Raw genomic sequence first — 24,302 nt, forward strand, 5'->3', positions numbered from 1 at the left:
TGAGGGGGCATCCCCTCCTTGTCCTACAGAAGAGTATTCATGTTTATTGATGACCACAGGTGCATTTGATCCTGTTATATCTGCTACTGAAAGCTATGGCTGCTTCTAACAGTCCATGATACGTCAAATTGGGGTTGCAAGGTTTTTTTGATCTCGTTGGACAGCAATCCATCTACATACTGAGCTTTCAGCCATCAATCCACATCACCCCGGCCAGGTTGTCCTACTCAGCCCCGTTCCCTACGGCATATCTCTGCTGCTTTATCTTGCCGGTCCAGTGCATATTTCGGAATACATCCCCCCTGGTTACGTATCACTTCTAAGCCAAGGAAATTTTGATCTTCCACTGGGAGGTGCAGGATTTACCATTTTGCCTCCCCCCCCCCCTAGAACTTTGTTAGCTAATTCTTCCCGCTGAGTGGGTAGGAGTCCATATAATTGGATCAGGCTCTGCCATTTTTTGTGCCAATCACCCAAGTGCTGACCTGCTCCTGTGTACTTGGGTATGCATTGAAGAAGGAATCCCATCAGGGATAAGGGGTCATTGTTGAGGGGTCATCATGGCAGGTATGGTGTTTTGCCTGCTTCCCTCTGCAGTGGTAGTGCCATTAGCTGCTGTCCAGTCACTCCCATTCCCATTGTTGGACATGATCCTGTTCGTAGATGCAAAGTGTAACAGGACTTGTAAATGACTGAATGATCAGACAGAGAGTAACTGTAACCTGCAGTTTACTAAAAAAGGTGCAAATTACAGCCAATATTGCAAAAGGGGGTCAGAATGGCAAAGAGCATGCATATACTGCAGAATAATGCAGATGAATAAAGCTGTACAAACCTGGACCCTTCACAGCATCGTCTCTGTGACTCCGTCAGGGTAATGTGATGGTATAGAATAGAGAGAATCTATCTGGGAATCACTACATCCGTAAAACAGTTCTGAACACACACAACTGCTTGTGCTTGTCCTTATAGACCACATCCTTCGCTGTGAAGTCCAGGGTGGCTCTGGTAATGCAGGAGAACAGCTGGAGGATCCCAGGCCTGAGGACACAGGGGGCCACTGGATCCCTCCACTGGAACTAGAGTACTCTGGTAACAGAGGTGAACAGCTGAAGGGACCCAAAGCTTGAGGACATGGGGGAGGGGTGCATTGGATCCCTCCAGTGGAACTAGAGTACTCTGGTAACACAGGTGAACAGCTGAAGAGACCCAAGACTTGAGGATGCAGGGGGGCATTGGAAACCTCCAGTGGAAATAGAGTACTCTGGTAACACAGGTGAACAGCTGAAGGGATCCAAGATCCGAGGACACATGGGGGCATTGGATTCCTCCAGTGGAACTAGAGTACTCTGGTAACACAGGTGAACAGCTGAAGGGACACAAGGCTTATGGACACAGGGGGGCATTGGATTCCTCCAGTGGAACTAGAGTACTCTTGTAACACAGGTGAACAGCTGAAGGGATCCAAAGCCTGAGGATTAAAAGGGGCATTGGATCCCTGCAGTGGAACTAGAGTACTCTGGCAACACAGGTGAACAGCTAAAGATACCCAAGGCTTATGGACACGGGGGGGGGGGGGGGTGCATTGGATCCATCCAGTAGAACTAGAGTACTCTGGCAACACAGGTGAACAGCTGAAGGGATCCAAGATCCGAGGACACATGGGGCATTGCATTGGATCCCTCTAGTGGAACTAGAATACTCTGTCAACACAGGTGAACAGCTGAGAGATCCAAAATCCGAGGACACATGGGGGCATTGGATCCCTCCAGTGGAACTAGAGTACTCTGGTAACACAGGTGAACAGCTGAAGAGACCCAAGACTTGAGGATGCAGGGGGGCATTGGAAACCTCCAGTGGAAATAGAGTACTCTGGTAACACAGGTGAACAGCTGAAGGGATCCAAAACCTGAGGATTAAAAGGGGCATTGGATCCCTGCAGTGGAACTAGAGCAGTGGTTCTCAACCTTTCTAATGCCGTGACCCCTTAATACAGTTCCTCATGTTGTGGTGACCCCCAACCATAAAATTATTTTCGTTGCTACTTCATAACTGTAATTTTGCAGTGGGAGGAATAGTGCCCCATCATTGGTGTCAGTAAGAGGAATAGTGCCCCATCATTGGTGTCAGTAAGAGGAATAGTGCCCCATCACTGATGTCAGTGAGAGCAATAGTGCCCCATCATTGGTGTCAGTGGGAGGAATAGTGCCCCATCATTGGTGTCAGTGAGAGCAATAGTGCCCCATCATTGGTGTCAGTGGGAGGAATAGTGCCCCATCACTGATGTCAGTGGGATGAATAGTGTCCCATCGTTGGTATCAGTGGGAGGAATAGTGCCCCATCATTGGTGTCAGTGAGAGCAATAGTGCCCCATCATTGGTGTCAGTGGGAGGAATAGTGCCCCATCATTGGTGTCAGTGGGAGAAATAGTGCCCCATCATTGGTGTCAGTGGGAGGAATAGTGCCCCATCATTGGTGTCAGTGGGAGGAATAGTGCCCCATCATTGGTGTCAGTGGGAGGAATAGTGTCCCATCATTGGTGTCAGTGGGAGGAATAGTGCCCCATCATTGGTGTCAGTGGGAGGAATAGTGTCCCATCATTGGTGTCAGTGGGAGGAATAGTGTCCCATCATTGGTGTCAGTGGGAGGAATAGTGTCCCATCATTGGCGTCAGTGGGAGGAATAGTGCCCCAACATTGGCGTCAGTGGGAGGAATAGTGCCCTATCATTGGTGTCAGTGGGAGGAATAGTGTCCCATCATTGGTGTCAGTGGGAGGAATAGTGTCCCATCATTGGTGTCAGTGGGAGGAATAGTGTCCCATCATTGGTGTCAGTGGGAGGAATAGTGCCCCATCATTGGTGTCAGTGGGAGGAGTAGTGCCTCATCATTGGTATCAGTGGGAGGAATAGTGCCTCATCATTGGCGTCAGTGGGAGGAATAGTGTCCCATCATTGGTGTCAGTGGGAGGAATAGTGCCCCATCATTGGTGTCAGTGGGAGGAATAGTGCCCCATCATTGGTGTCAGTGGGAGGAGTAGTGCCTCATCATTGGCATCAGTGGGAGGAATAGTGCCTCATCATTGGCGTCAGTGGGAGGAATAGTGCTCCATCATTGGTGTCAGTGGGAGGAATAGTGTCCCATCATTGGTGTCAGTGGGAGGAATAGTGTCCCATCATTGGTGTCAGTGGGATGAATAGTGCTCCATCATTGGTGTCAGTGGGAGGAATAGTGCCCCATCATTGGTATCAGTGGGAGGAATAGTGCCCCATCATTGGTGTCAGTGGGAGGAATAGTGTCCCATCATTGGTGTCAGTGGGAGGAATAGTGCCCCATCATTTGTGTCAGTGGGAGGAATAGTGCTCCATCATTGGTGTCAGTGGGAGGAATAGTGCCTCATCATTGGTGTAAGTGGGAGGAATAGTGCCCCATCATTGGTGTCAGTGGGGGGAATAGTGCTCCATCATTGGTATCAGTGGGGGGAATAGTGCCCCATCATTGGTATCAGTGGGGGAAGGAATAGTGCCCCATCATTGGTGTCAGTGGGAGGAATAGTGTCCCATCATTGGTGTCAGTGGGAGGAATAGTGCCTCATCATTGGTGTCAGTGGGAGGAATAGTGTCCAATCATTGGTGTCAGTGGGAGGAATAGTGCCCCATCATTGGTGTCAGTGGGAGGAATAGTGTCCCATCATTGGTGTCAGTGGGAGGAATAGTGCCTCATCATTGGTGTCAGTGGGAGGAATAGTGTCCAATCATTGGTGTCAGTGGGAGGAATAGTGCCCCATCATTGGTGTCAGTGGGAGGAATAGTGTCCCATCATTGGTGTCAGTGGGAGGAATAGTGCCCCATCATTGGTGTCAGTGGGAGGAATAGTGCTCCATCATTGGTGTCAGTGGGAGGAATAGTGCCCAATCATTGCCGTCAGTGGGAGGAATAGTGCCTCATCATTGGTGTCAGTGGGAGGAATAGTGTCCCATCATTGGCGTCAGTGGGAGGAATAGTGCCCCAACATTGGTGTCAGTGGGAGGAATAGTGCTCCATCATTGGTGTCAGTGGGAGGAGTAGTGCTCCATCATTGGTGTCAGTGGGAGGAATAGTGTCCCATCATTGGTGTCAGTGGGAGGAATAGTGTCCCATCATTGGTGTCAGTGGGAGGAATAGTGCTCCATCATTGGTGTCAGTGGGAGGAGTAGTGCTCCATCATTGGTGTCAGTGGGAGGAATAGTGTCCCATCATTGGTGTCAGTGGGAGGAATAGTGCTCCATCATTGGTGTCAGTGGGAGGAGTAGTGCTCCATCATTGGTGTCAGTGGGAGGAATAGTGTCCCATCATTGGTGTCAGTGGGAGGAATAGTGTCCCATCATTGGTGTCAGTGGGAGGAATAGTGCCCCATCATTGGTGTCAGTGGGAGGAATAGTGTCCCATCATTGGTGTCAGTGGGAGGAATAGTGTCCCATCATTGGTGTCAGTGGGAGGAATAGTGTCCCATCATTGGTGTCAGTGGGAGGAATAGTGCCCCATCATTGGTGTCAGTGGGAGGAATAGTGTCCCATCATTGGTGTCAGTGGGAGGAATAGTGCTCCATCATTGGTGTCAGTGGGAGGAATAGTGCCCCATCATTGGTGTCAGTGGGAGGAATAGTGCCCCATCATTGGTGTCAGTGGGAGGAATAGTGCTCCATCATTGGTGTCAGTGGGAGGAATAGTGCCCAATCATTGCCGTCAGTGGGAGGAATAGTGTCCCATCATTGGTGTCAGTGGGAGGAATAGTGCCCCAACATTGGTGTCAGTGGGAGGAATAGTACCTCATCATTGGTGTCAGTGGGAGGAATAGTGCTCCATCATTGGTGTCAGTGGGAGGAATAGTGTCCCATCATTGGTGTCAGTGGGAGGAATAGTGTCCCATCATTGGCGTCAGTGGGAGGAATAGTGCCCCAACATTGGTGTCAGTGGGAGGAATAGTGTCCCATCATTGGTGTCAGTGGGAGGAATAGTGCCCCATCATTGGTGTCAGTGGGAGGAATAGTGCCCCATCATTGGTATCAGTGGGAGGAATAGTGCCCCATCATTGGTGTCAGTGGGAGGAATAGTACCCCATCATTGGTGTCAGTGGGAGGAATAGTGCCCCATCATTGGTGTCAGTGGGAGGAATAGTGCCCCATCATTGGTGTCAGTGGGAGGAATAGTGCCCCATCATTGGTGTCAGTGGGAGGAATAGTACCCCATCATTGGCGTCAGTGGGAGGAATAGTGTCCTATCATTGGTGTCAGTGGGAGGAATAGTGCCCCATCATTGGTATGAGTGGGAGGAATAGTGTCCCATCATTGGTGTCAAAGGGAGGAATAGTGCCCCATCATTGGTATCAGTGGGAGGAATAGTGCCCCATCATTGGTGTCAGTGGGAGGAATAGTGCCCCATCATTGGTGTCAGTGGGAGGAATAGTGCCCCATCATTGGTATGAGTGGGAGGAATAGTGCTCCATCATTGGTGTCAGTGGGAGGAATAGTACCCCATCATTGGCATCAGTGGGAGGAATAGTGTCCCATCATTGGTGTCAGTGGGAGGAATAGTGTCCCATCATTGGTGTCAGTGGAAGGAATAGTGTCCCATCATTGGTGTCAGTGGGAGGAATAGCGCCCCATCATTGGTGTCAGTGGGAGGAATAGTGCCCCATCATTGGTGTCAGTGGGAGGAATAGTGTCCCATCATTGGTGTCAGTGGAAGGAATAGTGTCCCATCATTGGTGTCAGTGGGAGGAATAGTGTCCCATCATTGGTGTCAGTGGAAGGAATAGTGTCCCATCATTGGTGTCAGTGGGAGGAATAGCGCCCCATCATTGGTGTCAGTGGGAGGAATAGTGTCCCATCATTGGTGTCAGTGGGAGGAATAGTGTCCCATCATTGGTGTCAGTGGAAGGAATAGTGTCCCATCATTGGTGTCAGTGGGAGGAATAGCGCCCCATCATTGGTGTCAGTGGGGGGAATAGTGCCCCATCATTGGTATCAGTGGGAGGAATAGTGCCCCATCATTGGTGTCAGTGGGAGGAATAGTGCCCCATCATTGGTATCAGTGGGGGGAATAGTGCCCCATCATTGGTATCAGTGGGAGGAATAGTGCCCCATCATTGGTGTCAGTGGGAGGAATAGTGTCCCATCATTGGTGTCAGTGGGAGGAATAGTGTCCCATCATTGGTGTCAGTGGGAGGAATAGTGTCCCATCATTGGTGTCAGTGGGGGGAATAGTGCCCCATCATTGGTATCAGCGGGGGGAATAGTGCCCCATCATTGGTATCAATGGGAGGAATAGTGCCCCATCATTGGTGTCAGTGGGAGGAATAGTGCCCCATCATTGGTGTCAGTGGGAGGAATAGTACCCCATCATTGGTGTCAGTGGGAGGAATAGTGTCCCATCATTGGTGTCAGTGGGAGGAATAGTGCCCCATCATTGGTGTCAGTGGGAGGAATAGTGCCCCATCATTGGTGTCAGTGGGAGGAATAGTGCCCCATCATTGGTGTCAGTGGGAGGAATAGTGCCCCATCATTGTTATCAGTTGGAGGAATAGTGTCCCATCATTAGTGTCAGTGGGAGGAATAGTGTCCCATCATTGGTGTCAGTGGGAGGAATAGTGCCCCATCATTGGTGTCAGTGGGAGGAATAGTGTCCCATCATTGGTGTCAGTGGGAGGAATAGTGCCCCATCATTGGTGTCAGTGGGAGGAATAGTGTCCCATCATTAGTGTCAGTGGGAGGGAATAGTGTCCCATCATTGGTGTCAGTGGGGGGAATAGTGCCCTATCATTAGTATCAGTGGGAGGGAATAGTGTCCCATCATTGGCGTCAGTGGGAGGAATAGTGCCCTGTCATTGGTGTCAGTGGGAGGAATAGTGCCCCATCATTACTATCAGTGGGAGGAATAGTGCCCCATCATTGGTGTCAGTGGGAGGAATAGTGCCCCATCATTGGTGTCAATGGGAGGAATAGTGCCCCATCATTGGTGTCAGTGGGCGGAGGAATAGTGCCCCATCGTTGGTGTCAGTGGGGGGAGGAATAGTGCCCCATCGTTGGTGTCAGTGGGGGGAGGAATAGTGCCCCATCGTTGGTGTCAGTGGGGGGAGGAATAGTGCCCCATTGTTGGTTTCAGTGGGGGGAGGAATAGTGCCCCATCGTTGGTGTCAGTGGGGGGAGGAATAGTGCCCCATCGTTGGTGTCAGTTGGGGGAGGAATAGTGCCCCATCGTTGGTGTCAGTGGGGGGAGGAATAGTGCCCCATCGTTGGTGTCAGTGAGGGGAGGAATAGTGTCTCATCGTTGGTGTCAGTGGGGGGAGGAATAGTGTCTCATCGTTGGTGTCAGTGGGGGGAGGAATAGTGTCTCATCGTTGGTGTCAGTGGGGGGAGGAATAGTGCCCCATCGTTGGTATTAGTGACACCAATCATGGGGCACTATCCCTCCCACTGACACCAATCATGGGGCACTATCCCTCCCACTGACACCAATGATACTTACCTTGCTGACTCCTGCTCCAGCCTGGGCTCGCTCTCTCCCTCCCCCATCTACAATCTGCATTCCTGGCTGCAGCAGCAAAATTTGCACTTACCTGTCAGCTGTCTTCCTTCTCTGGCCTCTCTCTTCACTCGTTCCTGCAGCTCCCTCGATCTTCTTCGATCTCCGCGCGCTGCCGCTCGGCTCCTCCTCTCCAAGCTCCACCTTCTCGCCGGTGATTGGCCGCCTGTGTGCCTCTCCTGAGCTACAGTTCCGGTGGCCAATCAGCGGCGAGGAGGCGGTGACAGGGGCAGCATATCATCCCGCCCACACATCGCCGGAGACAGGAGCGGTGTCTGGGTTCCTAAGACCATCGGAAATATGTGTTTTCCGATGGTCTTAGGCGACCCCTGGGAAATGGTCGTTCGACCCCCAAAGGGGCCCCGACCCCCAGGTTGAGAACCGCTGAACTAGAGTACTCTGGCAACACAGGTGAACAGCTGAAGGGATCCAAGATCCGAGGACACATGGGGGCATTGGATCCCTCCAGTGGAACTAGAGTAGTCTGGTAACACAGGTGAACAGCTGAAGGAACCCAAGGCATGAGAATGCAGGGAAGCCTGGGATCCCTGCAGTGGAACTAGAGTACTCTTGTAACACAGGTGAACAGCTGAAGGGATCCAAGGGCTGAGGATTAAAAGGGGCATTGGATCCCTGCAGTGGAACTAGAGTACTCTGGCAACACAGGTGAACAGCTAAAGATACCCAAGGCTTATGGACACGGGGGGGGGGGTGCATTGGATCCATCCAGTAGAACTAGAGTACTCTGGCAACACAGGTGAACAGCTGAAGGGATCCAAGATCCGAGGACACATGGGGCATTGCATTGGATCCCTCTAGTGGAACTAGAATACTCTGTCAACACAGGTGAACAGCTGAGAGATCCAAAATCCGAGGACACATGGGGGCATTGGATCCCTCCAGTGGAACTAGAGTACTCTGGTAACACAGGTGAACAGCTGAAGGGACACAAGGCTTATGGACACAGGGGGGCATTGGATTCCTCCAGTGGAACTAGAGTACTCTTGTAACACAGGTGAACAGCTGAAGGGATCCAAGGTCTGAGGATTAAGAGGGGTATTAGATCCCTCCACTGAAAGTAGAGTACTCCGGTGACACAGGTGATCAGCTGAAGGGATCCAAGGGCTGAGGATGCAGGGAGGCCTGGACCCCTCCAGTGGAGCTAGAGTACTCTAATAACACAGGTGTACTGCTGGAGGGAACAAATGACACGGGGGAGGGGGGTATTGGATTTTTCAAGTGGAACTAGAGTACTCTGATAACACAGGTGAACAGCTGAAGGGATCCAAGGCCTGAGGATGCTGGGAGGCCTTGATCCCTCCAGTGGAACTAGAGTACTCAGATAACAGAGGTGTACTGCTGGAGGGAACCAAGGACATGGGGGAGGGGGGTATTGGATCCTTCAAGTAGAACTAAAGTACTCTGATAACACAGGTGTACTGCTGGAGGGAACCAAGGATATGGGATTGGGGCACCCCGCAGGACCTGGTGTACTCTGGTAGGAATTAGGGAGGGATTACTTATCCTTCCTGGAATACAGGGAGTTGTGTTAAATGAGTTAAAGGGCCCTTCATCTGCTTCTGAGCATGGTGAGTAAATGGCCACTACATTGGAAGTTTCAGTATATGGCAGCAGCTCGCAGGTTGGTGATGAGTTATACCGTATACAATATGGCGGCAGATCATCAGATATCGATGGGGGCGGGGCTATTTGCCATCTACAATGATTAGCCACCAAGAGTAGAGTTATATTTAAGGAGTAATAAATTCAGTTTACGGCAACCATTCCCAACCAGGGTTCCATGAAACCCCCCCGAAGTTCCTCCTGAAATGTCTAGGAGTTTCTGAAACTGAGGCCGATTCACCTTCCATCTGGTGCCTGCAGAGTCCCGGGTGCAATGCAATTGGCAAAACCAGCGGCATGACGTCAGTGATCTTTTTAGCTATCTGTAACGATGGCATTTTTACCACCACTGTAAGGGGAGCATTGTTCCCACTGACCCCCAATGTAAGGGTAGCATTGTTCCCACTGACCCCCAATGTAAGGGACATTCTTCCCACTGACCCCCCAATGTAAGAGACATTCTTCCCACTGACCACCAATGTAAGGGACATTCTTCCCACTGACCACCAATGTAAGGGACATTCTTCCCACTGACCACCAATGTAAGGAACATTCTTCCCACCGACCCCCAATGTAAGGGACATTCTTCCCACCGACCCCCAATGTAAGGGACATTCTTCCCACTGACCCCCAATGTAAGGGACATTCTTCCCACCGACCCCCAATGTAAGGGACATTCTTCCCACTGACCCCCAATGTAAGGGACATTCTTCCCACTGACCACCAATGTAAGGGGCATTCTTCCCACTGACCCCCAATGTAAGGGAAATTCTTCCCACTGACCCCCAATGTAAGGGACATTCTTCCCACTGATCCCCAATGTAAGGGACAGTCTTCCCACTGATCCCCCAATGTAAGGGACATTCTTCCCACTGACCTCCAATGTAAGGGACAGTCTTCCCACTGACCTCCAATGTAAGGGACATTCTTCCCACTGACCCCCAATGTAAGGGATATTCTTCCCACTGACCCCCAATGTAAGGGACAGTCTTCCCACTGACCTCCAATGTAAGGGACATTCTTCCTACTGACCCCCAATGTAAGGGACATTCTTCCCACTGACCCCCAATGTAAGGGACAGTCTTCCCACTGACCTCCAATGTAAGGGACATTCTTCCCACTGACCCCCAATGTAAGGGACATTCTTCCCACTGACCTCCAATGTAAGGGACATTCTTCCCACTGACCACCAATGTAAGGGACATTCTTCCCACTGACCCCCAATGTAAGGGACATTCTTCCCACTGACCCCCAATGTAAGGGACATTCTTCCCACTGACCCCCCCCCAATGTAAGGGACATTCTTCCCACTGACCCCCCAATGTAAGGGACATTCTTCCCACTGACCCCCCAATGTAAGGGACCTTCTTCCCACTGACCCCCCAATGTAAGGGACGTTCTTCCCACTGACCTCCAATGTAAGGGACGTTCTTCCCACTGACCCCCAATGTAAGGGACATTCTTCCCACTGACCTCCAATGTAAGGGACGTTCTTCCCACTGACCCCCAATGTAAGGGACCTTCTTCCCACTGACCCCCCAATGTAAGGGACGTTCTTCCCACTGACCTCCAATGTAAGGGACATTCTTCCCACCGACCCCCAATGTAAGGGACATTCTTCCCACTGACCCCCCAATGTAAGGAGCATTCTTCCCACTGACCCCCCAATGTAAGGGACATTCTTCCCACTGACCCCCCAATGTAAGGAGCATTCTTCCCACTGACCCCCCAATGTAAGGGACTTTCTTCCCACTGACCCCCAATGTAAGGAGCATTCTTCCAACTGACCCCCAATGTAAGGGACATTCTTCCCACTGACCCCCAATGTAAGGGACATTCTTCCCACTGACCCCCAATGTAAGGGACATTCTTCCCACTGACCTCCAATGTAAGTGGCATTCCTCTCACTGACCCCCCCAATGTAAGGGACATTCTTCCCACTGACCCCCAATGTAAGGGACATTCTTCCCACTGACCCCCCAATGTAAGGGACCTTCTTCCCACTGACCCCCAATGTAAGGGACCTTCTTCCCACTGACCCCCAATGTAAGGGACCTTCTTCCCACTGACCTCCAATGTAAGGGATGTTCTTCCCACTGACCCCCAATGTAAGGGACATTCTTCCCACTGACCCCCAATGTAAGGGACGTTCTTCCCACTGACCCCCAATGTAAGGGACATTCTTCCCACTGACCCCCAATGTAAGGGACATTCTTCCCACTGACCCCCAATGTAAGGGACATTCTTCCCACTGATCAGCAATGTAAGGGACATTCTTCCCACTGATCACCAATGTAAGGGACATTCTTCCCACTGACCACCAATGTAAGGGACATTCTTCCCACTGACCCCCAATGTAAGGGACATTCTTCCCACTGACCCCCAATGTAAGGGACATTCTTCCCACTGACCCCCAATGTAAGGGACATTCCTCCCACTGACCCCCAATGTAAGGGACATTCTTCCCACTGACCCCCAATGTAAGGGACATTCTTCCCACTGACCCCCAATGTAAGGGACATTCTTCCCACTGACCCCCAATGTAAGGGACATTCTTCCCACTGACCCCCAATGTAAGGGACATTCTTCCCACTGACCCCCCAATGTAAGGGACATTCTTCCCACTGACCCCCAATGTAAGGGACAATCTTCCCACTGACCCCCAATGTAAGGGACATTCTTCCCACTGACCTCCAATGTAAGGGGCATTCTTCCCACTGACCTCCAATGTAAGTGGCATTCTTCTCACTGACCCCCAATGTATGGGACATTCTTCTCACTGACCCCCCCAATGTAAGGGGCATTCTTCCCACTGACCCCCAATGTAAGGGACATTCTTCCCACTGACCCCCCAATGTAAGGGACCTTCTTCTCACTGACCCCCAATGTAAGGGACGTTCTTCCCACTGACCTCCAATGTAAGGGACGTTCTTCCCACTGACCCCCAATGTAAGGGACGTTCTTCCCACTGACCCCCAATGTAAGGGACATTCTTCCCACTGACCCCCAATGTAAGGGACATTCTTCCCACTGACCCCCAATGTAAGGGACATTCTTCCCACTGATCAGCAATGTAAGGGACATTCTTCTCACTGACCCCCAATGTAAGGGACATTCTTCCCACTGATCACCAATGTAAGGGACATTCTTCCCACTGACCCCCAATGTAAGGGACATTCTTCCCACTGACCACCAATGTAAGGGACATTCTTCCCACTGACCCCCAATGTAAGGGACATTCTTCCCACTGACCACCAATGTAAGGGACATTCTTCCCACTGACCACCAATGTAAGGGACATTCTTCCCACTGACCCCCAATGTAAGGGACATTCTTCCCACTGACCCCCAATGTAAGGGACATTCTTCCCACTGACCACCAATGTAAGGGACATTCTTCCCTTAGTTAAATGGACTGCCAATGCACGGCAAGGGCCGAAAAGAAACCTTGTTGGGCACTGTGGCACAGTTGGGTTGTAAGCTACCTTACCTGTGTGTTGGCTTCTCATCTTAAATAATTGGTGCTGCAACACGTTACAAAGAGCCGCGTGTTCTATTTTGTTGCAGTAGCATGTGATTATGTGCATTTATTACTGCATTTTACCACAGCGCGTTAGTGTGAAGACCACTTGAAGCAGGCCAGTACTGACGCCAACCTAACCCTAACCATGTAGGTGGTCTGGTGGTCAGTTCCTTGAGCTGATCTTCCAAGAAGAGGAGTCTGAGGAACTGGATTGTAAAATATCCAGCAGTAGTAGTACTGGGTCAAGTTCTGCCGGACTTGATCTGTAATGTTGACGTTTTGTAGCATCTCCAGGCCACTTCTTCTTCACTCCTTTAGTGGCTTGGACAAGCTACGAAAAGTCTCCAACATACTGTGACCTGAATAAAGGAGAATCTTTATGAATGGATTGTGAGATATCCAGTAGTAGTAGTTGGTCACATTCTGCCGGACATTTTCTGTAATTTTGAAGATGTTTTAAAGCTTCTCCAGGCCACTTCTTTTTCTTCACTCAGTATTTTGGACAAGCTACAAAATGTCTTTACCATACCATGACCTGAAAATAGGAGGACCTTCATGGATGGATTGTAAATTATGCGGTAGAAGTAGTTGGTCACATTCTGCTTGACTTTTTCTGCTTGGACAAGCTTCGAAACAACTCCAGAACCTTCAGGGATGGATTGTAAAATATATTCAGTAACAGAAAATCATATTCTACTAGACTTGCTCTGTGATGTTGAAGATGATTTGTAGCTTCTCCAAGCCACTTCTTCAGTGGCTTATACAAGCTACAAAACGTCTCCAACATATCATGACCTGAATGAAGGAGAACATTTATGGATGGATTGTGAAATATCCAGTAGTAGAAGTTGGTTGCATTCTACTGGATTTGTTCTGTAATGTTGAAGATGTTTTATAGCTTCTTCTTAACTTATTCAGTGGCTTAGACAAGCTACGAAATGTCTCCAACATACCATGGCCTGAAAATAGGAGAATGTTTTATAACGTTTCCAGACCACTTCTTCAGTGGCTTGGACAAGCTTCGAAACATCTCCAGAACCTTCAGGGATGGATTGTAAAATATATCCAGTAATAGAAAGTCATATTCTACTAGACATGTTCTGTGATGCTGGAGATGTTTTGTAGCCTCTTCAGGCCACTTTTTCAGCAGCTTGGACAAGCTATGAAACATTCCCAAGATACCATGACCTGAATAAAAGAAGAACCTTCATGGATGGGTTGTGAAATATCCAGTAGTACTAGTTGGTCACATTCTACTGGACTTGTTCTGTAATTTTGAAGATGTTTTAAAGCTTCTCCAGGCCACTTCTTTTACTTCTTCTTTCACAACCCATACATAAAGGTTCTCCTTTTATTCAGGTCAAGGTATGTTGGAGGCTTTTTGCAGCTTGTCTAAGTCACTGACGAAGAAGAAGTGGCTTGGAGAAGCTACAAAACATCTTCAGCATTACAGAACAAGTCCAACAGAATGTGACCCACTACTACTACTGGATACTTCACAACCCAGCCATAAAAGTTCTCCTTTTATTCAGGTCAAGGTATGTTGGAGACGTTTTGCAGCTTGTCCAAGTCACTGAAGAAGAAAACGCGGCCTGAAGAAGCTAGAAAACATCTTCAACATCACAGAACAAGTCCAACAGAATGTGACCCACTACTACTGGATAATTAACAATCCATCCATTCAGGTTCTCCTTTATTCAGGTCATGGTATCTTGGGAACGTTTCATAGCTTGTCCAAGCTGCTGAAGAAGTGGCATGAAGAGGCTTGGACAAGCTGAAAAACATCTCCAACATACCTTGACCTGAATAAAATAACTTTTACGGCTGGGTTGTGAAATATCCAGTAGTAGTAGTGGGTTACATTCTGTTGGACTTGTTCTGTAATGCTGAAGATGTTTTGTAGCCACTCCAAGCCACTTCTTCTTCTTCAGTGACTTAGACAAGCTGCAAAACGTCTCCAACATACCTTGACCTGAATAAAAGGAGAACTTTTATGGCTGGGTTGTGAAATATCCAGTAGTAGTTGGTCACATTTTACTGGACTTGTTCTGTAATACTGGAGATGTTTCATAGCTTCTCCAAACCACTTCTTTTTCACTTCTTCTGTGACTTGGACAAGTTGTGAAACATCCCCAACATACCATGACCTGAATAAAAGGAGAACCTTCATGAATGGATTGTGAAATATCCAGCAGTGCTAGAAGGTCACATTCTTCTGGACTTGTTGTTTAATGTTGATGTTTCGTAGCTTCCTCAAGTCACTTCTTCACTTCAGTGGCTTGGGCAAGCTACAAAACGTCTCCAACATACCTTGACCTGAATAAAATAACTTTTATGGCTGGGTTGTGAAATATCCAGTAGTAGTAGTGGGTTACATTCTGTTGGACTTGTTCTGTAATGCTGAAGATGTTTTGTAGCTTCTCCAAGCCACTTCTTCTTCTTCAGTGACTTAGACAAGCTGCAAAACGTCTCCAACATACCTTGACCTGAATAAAAGGAGAACCTTTATGGATGGGTTGTGAAATATCCAGTAGTACTAGATGGTCACATTTGACTGGACTTGTTTTGTAATGTCGAAAATGTTTTGTAGCTTCCCAAAGCCACTTCTTCTTCTTCACTTCTTCAATGGATTGGACAAAATACGAAATGTCTCCAACATACCTTACCCTGAAAATAGGAGAATCTTCATGGATGGATTGTGAAATATCCAGTAGTAGTAATTGGTCACATTCTGCTGGACTTGTTTTGTAATGTTAAAAATGTTTCATAACTTCTCCAGAGCACTTCTTCTTCAGTGACTTGAACAAGCTTCTTTTTCTTCTTCTTCACTTATTCAGTGGCTTAGACAAGCTGCGAAATGTCTCCAGCATACCATGGCCTGAAAATAGGAGAATGTTTTATAACGTTTCCAGACCACTTCTTCAGTGGCTTGGACAAGCTTCGAAATATCTCCAGAACCTTCAGGGATGGGTTGTAAAATATATCCAGTAATAGAAAGTCATATTCTACTAGACTTGTTCTGTGATGCTGGAGATGTTTTGTAGCCTCTTCAGGCCACTTCTTCAGAAGCTTGGACAAGCTATGAAACGTTCCCAAGATACCATGACCTGAATAAAGGAGAACCTTCATGGATGGGTTGTGAAGTATCCAGTAATACTAGTTGGTCACATTCTGCTGGATTTTTTCTGTAATTTTGAAGATGTTTTATAGCTTCTCCAAGCAACTTCTTTTTCTTCACTTCTTCGGTATTTTGGACAAGCTACCAAATGTCTTCAACATACCATGAGCTGAAAATAGGAGGACCTTCATGGATGGATTGTTAATTATCCAGTAGTAGTGGGTCAAATTCTGCTGGATTTGTTCTGTGATTGTCAGGGATCCCGGTCTTCGCCGCGGTGCGTGAATTCACGCATGCGCGGATCGCCTAGGCGCATCAGCAGTCGGGCAGTAGGACCTGGGCGTCCACGGCGGCAATTGCGGCCACGCATGCGCACTCGCGCACACGCGCGTGCCCTGGCACCAATGACGGTGCAGGGCGCGCTACTTAAACCGGCCAGGCAATGTCCTCTTTGCCGCAAGGTCTTGTTCCTGTTCCTGTGTTCCTGTTAGTACGTTTCCTTGTTGCCAAACTCTGCCTGATCTGATTTATGCTGATCCTCTCCTGCTCTGACCCCGGCTTGTCCCTGACCATTCCTCTGCCTATAGTTACTATTGTTTTGGACCCTCTGTTACTGAACCCGGCGTGTGACCTGACTACTCTTTGCCTGCTGCTTGGTACCGCACCTGTCCCCACTGTTACCGACCCGGCTAGTATGACCTCGCTCACTCCTAGCAGTCATCCATCCATCCCACTCGGATCGGGACCTGTCAGCCCCTTCACAGCAGGCTCATCCCGGGCACATACCCTCAGCGGGACCCCTCTACCATCGCCGGGGGTGCCCAGGGGCGCGACCTGGTTCCAGTCTTGCACCAAGTCCATCCCCACCATCAGGGGCTCTGGTGAAAAGGCAGACTGGGACTTAGACTCCGCGTCCTGGGAAATCCCGTGCTGTGGACCACTAGAGATCCCGTTGGGCGGAGCCTGACAGTGATGTTGAAGATGTTTTCTAGCTTCTTGAGGCCGCGTCTTCTTCAGTGACTAGGTGACTGCAAAACGTCTCCAACATACCTTGACCTGAATAAAAGGAGAACTTTTATGGCTGGGTTGTGAAATATCCAGTAGTAGTTGGTCACATTTTACTGGACTTGTTCTGTAATACTGGAGATGTTTCATAGCTTCTCCAAACCACTTCTTTTTCACTTCTTCTGTGACTTGGACAAGTTGTGAAACATCCCCAACATACCATGACCTGAATAAAAGGAGAACCTTCATGAATGGATTGTGAAATATCCAGCAGTGCTAGAAGGTCACATTCTTCTGGACTTGTTGTGTAATGTTGATGTTTCGTAGCTTCCTCAAGTCACTTCTTCACTTCAGTGGCTTGGGCAAGCTACAAAACGTCTCCAACATAACTTGACCTGAATAAAGGAGAACCATCATGGGTGGATTGTGAATTATCCAGTAGTAGTAGTGGGTCAAATTCTGTCGGACTTGTTCTGTAATGTTGAAGATGTTTCCTAGCTTCTCCAGGACACTTCTTCTATTCCAGTGGTTTGGACAAGCCATGAAAAGTCACCAACATACTGTGACCTGAAAAAAGGAGATGGATGGATTGTGAAATATCCAGTAGTAGTAGTTGGTCACATTCTGCTGGACTTTTTCTGTAATTTTGAAGATGTTTTATAGCTTCTCCAAGCCACTTATTTTTCTTCACTTCTTCAGTATTTTGGACAAGCTACCAAATGTCTTCAACATACCATGACCTGAAAATAGGAGGACCTTCATGGATGGATTGTAAATTATCCGGTAGGAGTAGTTGGTCGCATTCTGCTTGATTTTTTCTGCTTGGACAAGTTTCGAAACATCTCTAGAACCTTCAGGGATGGATTGTAAAATATATCCAGTAATAGAAAGTTATATTCTACTAGACTTGCTCTGTGGTGCTGGAGACGTTTTGTAGCTTCTTCAGGCCACTTCTTCACTTCTTCAGCAGCTTGGACAAGCTATGAAACGTTCCCAAGATACCATGACCTGAATAAAAGGAGAACCTTCATGGATGGGTTGTGAAATATTTAGTAGTACTAGTTGGTCACATTCTACTGGACTTGTTCTGTGATGTTGAAGATGTTTCGTAGCTTCTGCAAGCCACTTCTTCTTCAGTGGCTTGAACAAGCTACAAAATTTCTCCAACATATCGTGACCTGAATGAAGGAGAACTTTTATGGATGGGTTGTGAAATATCCAGTAGTAGAAGTTGGTTGCATTCTACTGGATTTGTTCTGTAACGTTGAAGATGTTTCATAGCTTCTCCAAGGAACTTCTTCACTTCTTTTGGTGGCTTGGACAAGCAAAAAACCTCTCCAACCTACCATGGATAAAGGAGAACCTTTATAAGTCACTATTTTTCTTCACTTCAGTATTTTGGACAAGCTACGAAACATCTCCAGAACCTTCAGGGTTGGATTGTAAAATATATCCAGTAATAGAAAGTCATATTCTACTAGACTTGCTCTGTGGTGCTGGAGACGTTTTGTAGCTTCTTCAGGCCACTTCTTCACTTCTTCAGCAGCTTGGACAAGCTATGAAACGTTCCCAAGATATCATGACCTGAATTTAAGGAGAACCTTCATGGATGGGTTGTAAAATATTCAGTAGTACTAGTTGGTCACATTCTACTGGACTTGTTCTGTGATGTTGAAGATGGTTTGTAACTTCTCCAGACCACTTCTTCAGTGGCTTGTACAAGCTACAAAATGTCTCCAACATATCGTGACCTGAATGAAGAACGTTTATGGATTGTGAAATATCCAGTAGTAGAAGTTGGTTGCATTCTACTGGATTTGTTCTGTAACGTTGAAGATGTTTCATAGCTTCTCCAAGGAACTTCTTCACTTCTTTTGGTGGCTTGGACAAGCAAAAAACCTCTCCAACCTACCATGGATAAAGGAGAACCTTCACAGATGGATTGTAAAGTATCATTTCTGTGGTGCCCGTCAGCACTTGGTGTCTCTACATGCAGTATGCATCGCCCGTACTTTCTGTATTGACTATTTCTGGATTTATTAATGACTGGCAAATTTTAGTGGACCTCTTTTCTGGTATTCCTTACATACATGCCAACTGTCCCCGATATGTTGGAACAGTCCAGCATCTTGGTCCTCCATCCTGCCTATCTTGTGTCCTGGGCCATGTCACGGGATTACAGCATCAACCTCAGTTACTCCACGTATGTAATAACTCAAAAAAGGCGTTACTTGCAATGAATGAGTGGTTCCACATTTTAACCAGAGGGGGTCTGGGTGGGACCAACCATAAAGTAGGCCTGATGGTTGGTCCTCAGATATTTAGAGGTGTGGTCTGAGTGGTACCATCCTATAAAGTTGGTGTAATTTTGGCATGCCCACCTGGAAATGCAGACTGTGGGTGGGGTTAATAGTGTCCTGGGACCATAGGGTTGCTAAGTATGGACTTGCTGGCCACGGGCACCTGAGTTAGAATTTGGTGCTTCGTTAGATGATATTCCGGGGCCCCAAGGGCCCTGGAGCCACAATACATTGTGTGATGGCGTATTACTTTTTTTTTTCCTTTCCATATTTATTTGAACCGATTGGAGCAAAGTAATATAGAGAAAACCCGTCAGGTTTCACCCTTCATTACCCAGGAACCGGAAATCTGATTGGCCGCTAGACTACGTAGCTCCACCCTTTTTTCCAATTTGACTATGCTCCTGCTGAGTCCAGTTAGTTGCCGTTCATGCTGCTTGTATACAATGGAGGCCAATATCTCATGAGTGGGGGGGGGGGGCACTCAATTGATTGGATGCCGTGACCGCCTATATGTAATGAGTGGGTGGTCTCTTTGAAGTGGGCGGTCTCCTTAAAGGAACGTTCCATTATTTAATTTTCTTGTTCTGTAAATCTTGCCCTGGAGGAGCTGAGTATTGGATTGGACCTGCCAAGTTGGCCGGATGTGGTACAATCCGATTGGCCGACTGCTATACCTACCCGACTGGATATCAGTTGTATGGGTTGTTTTGGTTGGCCCTTGTACTGTAGCATTATAGGTGGGCGTTACCTATGCAAATACAGCCTGTCTAGGAACGCCCACTCTTCTAGACTGACACCCACCCATCAAGGCATTATGATATTTGCATAACCCCTCCTCCTGCTTGAGACTAAGGGCTCTTGAGAGGAGTCCTGGGATGTTTTCAGGAAGCTATGTACAGCCCCCTGCCGGCCCCTCCCACCAGCCACGATCTGCCTGCATTGCATAGAGAAGCACAGAGGCCCAGTGATGACATCACTGAGACCAAAGTAAGATGTGTAATAAAAATGGAAAAGTTTTACTGAACCATTTTATTAAAATGCTCATGAGGGGGAAGGGGGCTCAGTGTATCTGTAAGAACTTTTTTTTTTTTTTTAATTATCTTTATTCAGATTTTCAATTTTCCTTTTCACAAAATTACAAAATAAAATAAAATATAAAATCTCGATAGAAGAGAACCAGGCAGAAGACAAAAGCAGTAAATAATAGTCTACAGTATGATTGGAACCCCTCAGTTTTCTTGTCTCTCTTTTTTTATCTCTGTGTCCCCATTGGGGAGTTTTCCCTTCACTTCCTGTCCCATTGACACAACAGGAAGTGGTATGAAATTAATCTCAAGGCCAAGGAAATTCCCTTCTTCTTCCCCATTGGAAGATTTCCCAACTGTTCCTGTTACAGTGAAAACTGTAACATTTTGGGGTTTCCCATCTCTGTGACGATGGCGGCCAGAACAAATGGAGAGGGTGAATCTCCCCAACGGCCACACGGAAGAAAAATATATTTGAAATGCTACAATTTTGGCCCTATTCAATATATTTCAATATATATATATATGTATACACTGCATGTTGAAATGCAGTTTTATTACAAAATATATGAAAAATATTTTAAAAAATACATTTCAAATATACTGTATGTCTTCAAAAATACAAATCTACATTTTTGGAATGAATTTGCAAATAGATGTAAAAATATATGTTAAAATGACTTTTTTTTTTAGTTAAAAAAAATATCAAGAATATATTTAAATAATTATATTTTTACAAATATTTTTCATATATTTTGTAATATATAAAAAAACACATTTCAACATGCAGTATATATATATATATATATAATGTTGAAATACTTTTTTTTTAAATACAAAATATCTGAAAAATATTTTTTAAAAAATATATATTTTTTTTAATATGTTCTTCAGATTTTTTTTTAACATAGACAAATAGACAGCACTATATAACTACTAAAATCTACATTTTTGGAATGCATTTACAAATATATGTAAAAATAAATTTTTTATATGTTAAAATAAATTTTTTATATGTTAAAAAAAATTTGGAGAATATATTTAAAAAAAAATATTTTGTATGTATGTATGTATGTGTATATCTATAAATATATATATATATATATATATATATATATATATATATACTGCATGTTGAAATGCGTTTGTTTATATATTACAAAATATATATAAAAAATATTTTTAGAAATATATTTTTTAAAATATATTCGGCAGATTTTTTCTACCTTATAAAAAAGTCGTTTTAACATATATTTTTACATATATTTGTAAATTCATTCCAAAAATTTAAATTTATATTTTTAAAGACATACAGTATATTTAAAATCTATTTTTTTAAATATTTTTGATATATTTTGTAATAAAAATGCATTTCAACACACAGTATATAGAGATAGACAACAAATACACAGCATTATATAAGTACCTGTAATAAATAATGATTATAATAGATGGATGGCAGGGTTTTAATCTACATTTTTGGAATGGCATTTACAAATATATGTAAAAATAGGTTAAAATGACTTTTTTATATGTTAAAAAAAATTTGGAGGATATATTTAAAAAAAAATATTTTGTGTACATTTATATATATATATATATATATATATATATATATATATATATATATATATATATATAATTTTTTTAAAATATATTCTTCAGATTTGTTTTAACATATAAAAAAGGAATTTTAACATATATTTTTACATATATTTATAAATTCATTCCAAAAATGTAGATTTGTATTTTTAAAGACGTACAGTATATTTGCAATGTATTTTTAAAAATATTTTTCATATATTTTTTGTAATAAAAACACATTTCAACACGCAGTGTGTGTGTATATATATATATATATATACATACAAACATACACTTTAATATATACTATGTAAATGACATGCAGTATACTTGAAATGTATTTTTAAAAATATTTTTCATATATTTTGTAATAAAAATGCATTTCAGCACGCAGTATATATATTTATTTATCGAAATATATTTTGAAATATATTGAATACGGCCAAAATTGTAGCATTTCAAATATAATTTTCCTCCATATGGGCGGGGACACGGGCAGAGGGTCCCGCCCTTCCCTACTCCACCCAAAACGAAAAAAAAATAAATTCCAGCATATTCTGTTCTTGCCCGGCGCCGGCGTTGCGTGGAGACGAAGCGTCAGATCGCCGATTTAATTTTTTTAACAAGAAAATCTATGAAATAACAGAATGAGATGTCATCCGTCAGCCAATCAGGCTCTGTGGCGGTGTCAGGAAGGGCGATGGGCGTTTGATTTTTGCGAGGACAGTGGACTTCATACGGCGAATGTGCATGAAGCGTTGCCTGTGGTGGGCGGCGCCCCCGTCTGGCGGTGGTCCTGTAATATATGGGGGGGCTGTATATATATCTCAGGAAATTAGACTTTTGTACCCGATGGAAATGTCATTTTATGAATAAAGTTTTCTTTTCTATGGACGGGTCTTGTGTCTGATTTGCTGCCGCTGAGGCCCGGGAGGGGCACCCACTGCCATTGGCTGTAACGGACTGATCACTCAGAGCCTGGCCCGCCCACCTCTCTGACAGCAGGGTGACCCCCTGAAAGGACGCCAGCGGTGGGGGCATCGATGTGCTGCGGGGGAGGAGTCAGCGGTTCCCTGCGCTCCTAAATGGAACATCGATTGTTACAGAAGAGAAATTCCTCCTTTTTGCCCGATTTACACAGAATGAATGCAGATCTGCCGGATATTTATATCTAGACCCCGTACTGCCCCCCCGCGTACTGACCCCCCGTGTACTGACCCCCCGCGTACTGACCCCACCCCCCTGCGTACTGACCCCCCCTGCGTACTGACCCCCCCGCATACTGACCCCCCCCTGCGTACTGACCCCCCCCAGATAAAGTCCGCCCAAAGCCCAAACCAATCTTGCTTTGGTGGGAGTGGGAAAGGGTTAGACCCCCCCCCCCCGTCAGTCTTTCCATCGGGGAGATTTATCTGCACTTCCTGTCCCGGTGACACCAAAGGTAAGAGAAAATCTCTACAAAGTCGGAGGAGTTTTGTCCCCACCGGAGGATTTCCCGCTCTCCTCCTCGCCGCGTCACACATTACAGCCTTCCCGTCACCAGCCTGACCTCTCCCCTGACGTGTCCCCTGACGTGTCCCCGGGGGTGCAATGGGTGATATGGCACAAAGGCTGCAGACAACAATTACCGCGTCCCCCCCCCCCCGGGGTGCAAATCACCCAACTGTCCAACATAGAAAACAGCAGAGAAGAGAAATGCAATATGGAGGCAACAAAGAGAACGCGGCGCGAGGAGCGCAAATCCAACTCTCAGCGCTGACTGCCGCATCACCGAGCCTGCAACACACAACATTATTATTATTATTATTATTCATTGCTACTATTATTAGGAATCATAAAAGCAATAATTACAAAAAAATTATAATAGTGATGATGATAATAATAATTAAAATATTAGTGATAATAATACTATTATTTTTTTTTATTACTACTATTATTATTCTTATTATTATTCTTATTTATTATTTATTATCATCACTAATATTATTCTTCTTCTTATTATTATTATTATATAAAAAAACAATAAAATAGAATGAAATAAAATATAACATGTTCGTCTTCTGAAATTCTAATAGATTAGAATAGAAAATAAGAGAACAGAATAGAAAAAAACCCAATAAAATAAAACAAAACTAAATAGAATATGATCGTCATTTTCCGAAATTCAAATTTCGAATAGAATAAATTCAAATAGATGAGAACAGAATAGAAAAAAAACCCAATAAATAGAATGAAAGAAAAGAGAATAAGTTCGAATTCAAATGCCGATTCGAATTTTCCCAGTTCAGTCAAAGTTTAGATCGAATTTAATTAGAAAACGGAACAAAATGAGTTCTGAAAGCAAACTGAACGTATTTAACGAAACAAAATGATCTAAATAAAGGAGACAATTTTTTTTGTTCCGCACATGTCCAGTGCAGACCAAACGACGCGGGTTCCTAGTGACAACGCTCTGTCCCTTTTCCCCCGACTGTGCTCCGGTGTTGTCACCTTGTCACATGCGCCCTAGAAGTAGACTACAAGTCCATACAAGCTGCACAGGCATGATCCACCATAGTCTGCC

Source organism: Staurois parvus, unplaced genomic scaffold (assembly GCF_062004578.1).
Source record: "Staurois parvus isolate SC_StPar_1 unplaced genomic scaffold, SC_StPar_1.0 ptg003124l, whole genome shotgun sequence".
Classification (NCBI taxonomy): domain Eukaryota; kingdom Metazoa; phylum Chordata; class Amphibia; order Anura; family Ranidae; genus Staurois; species Staurois parvus.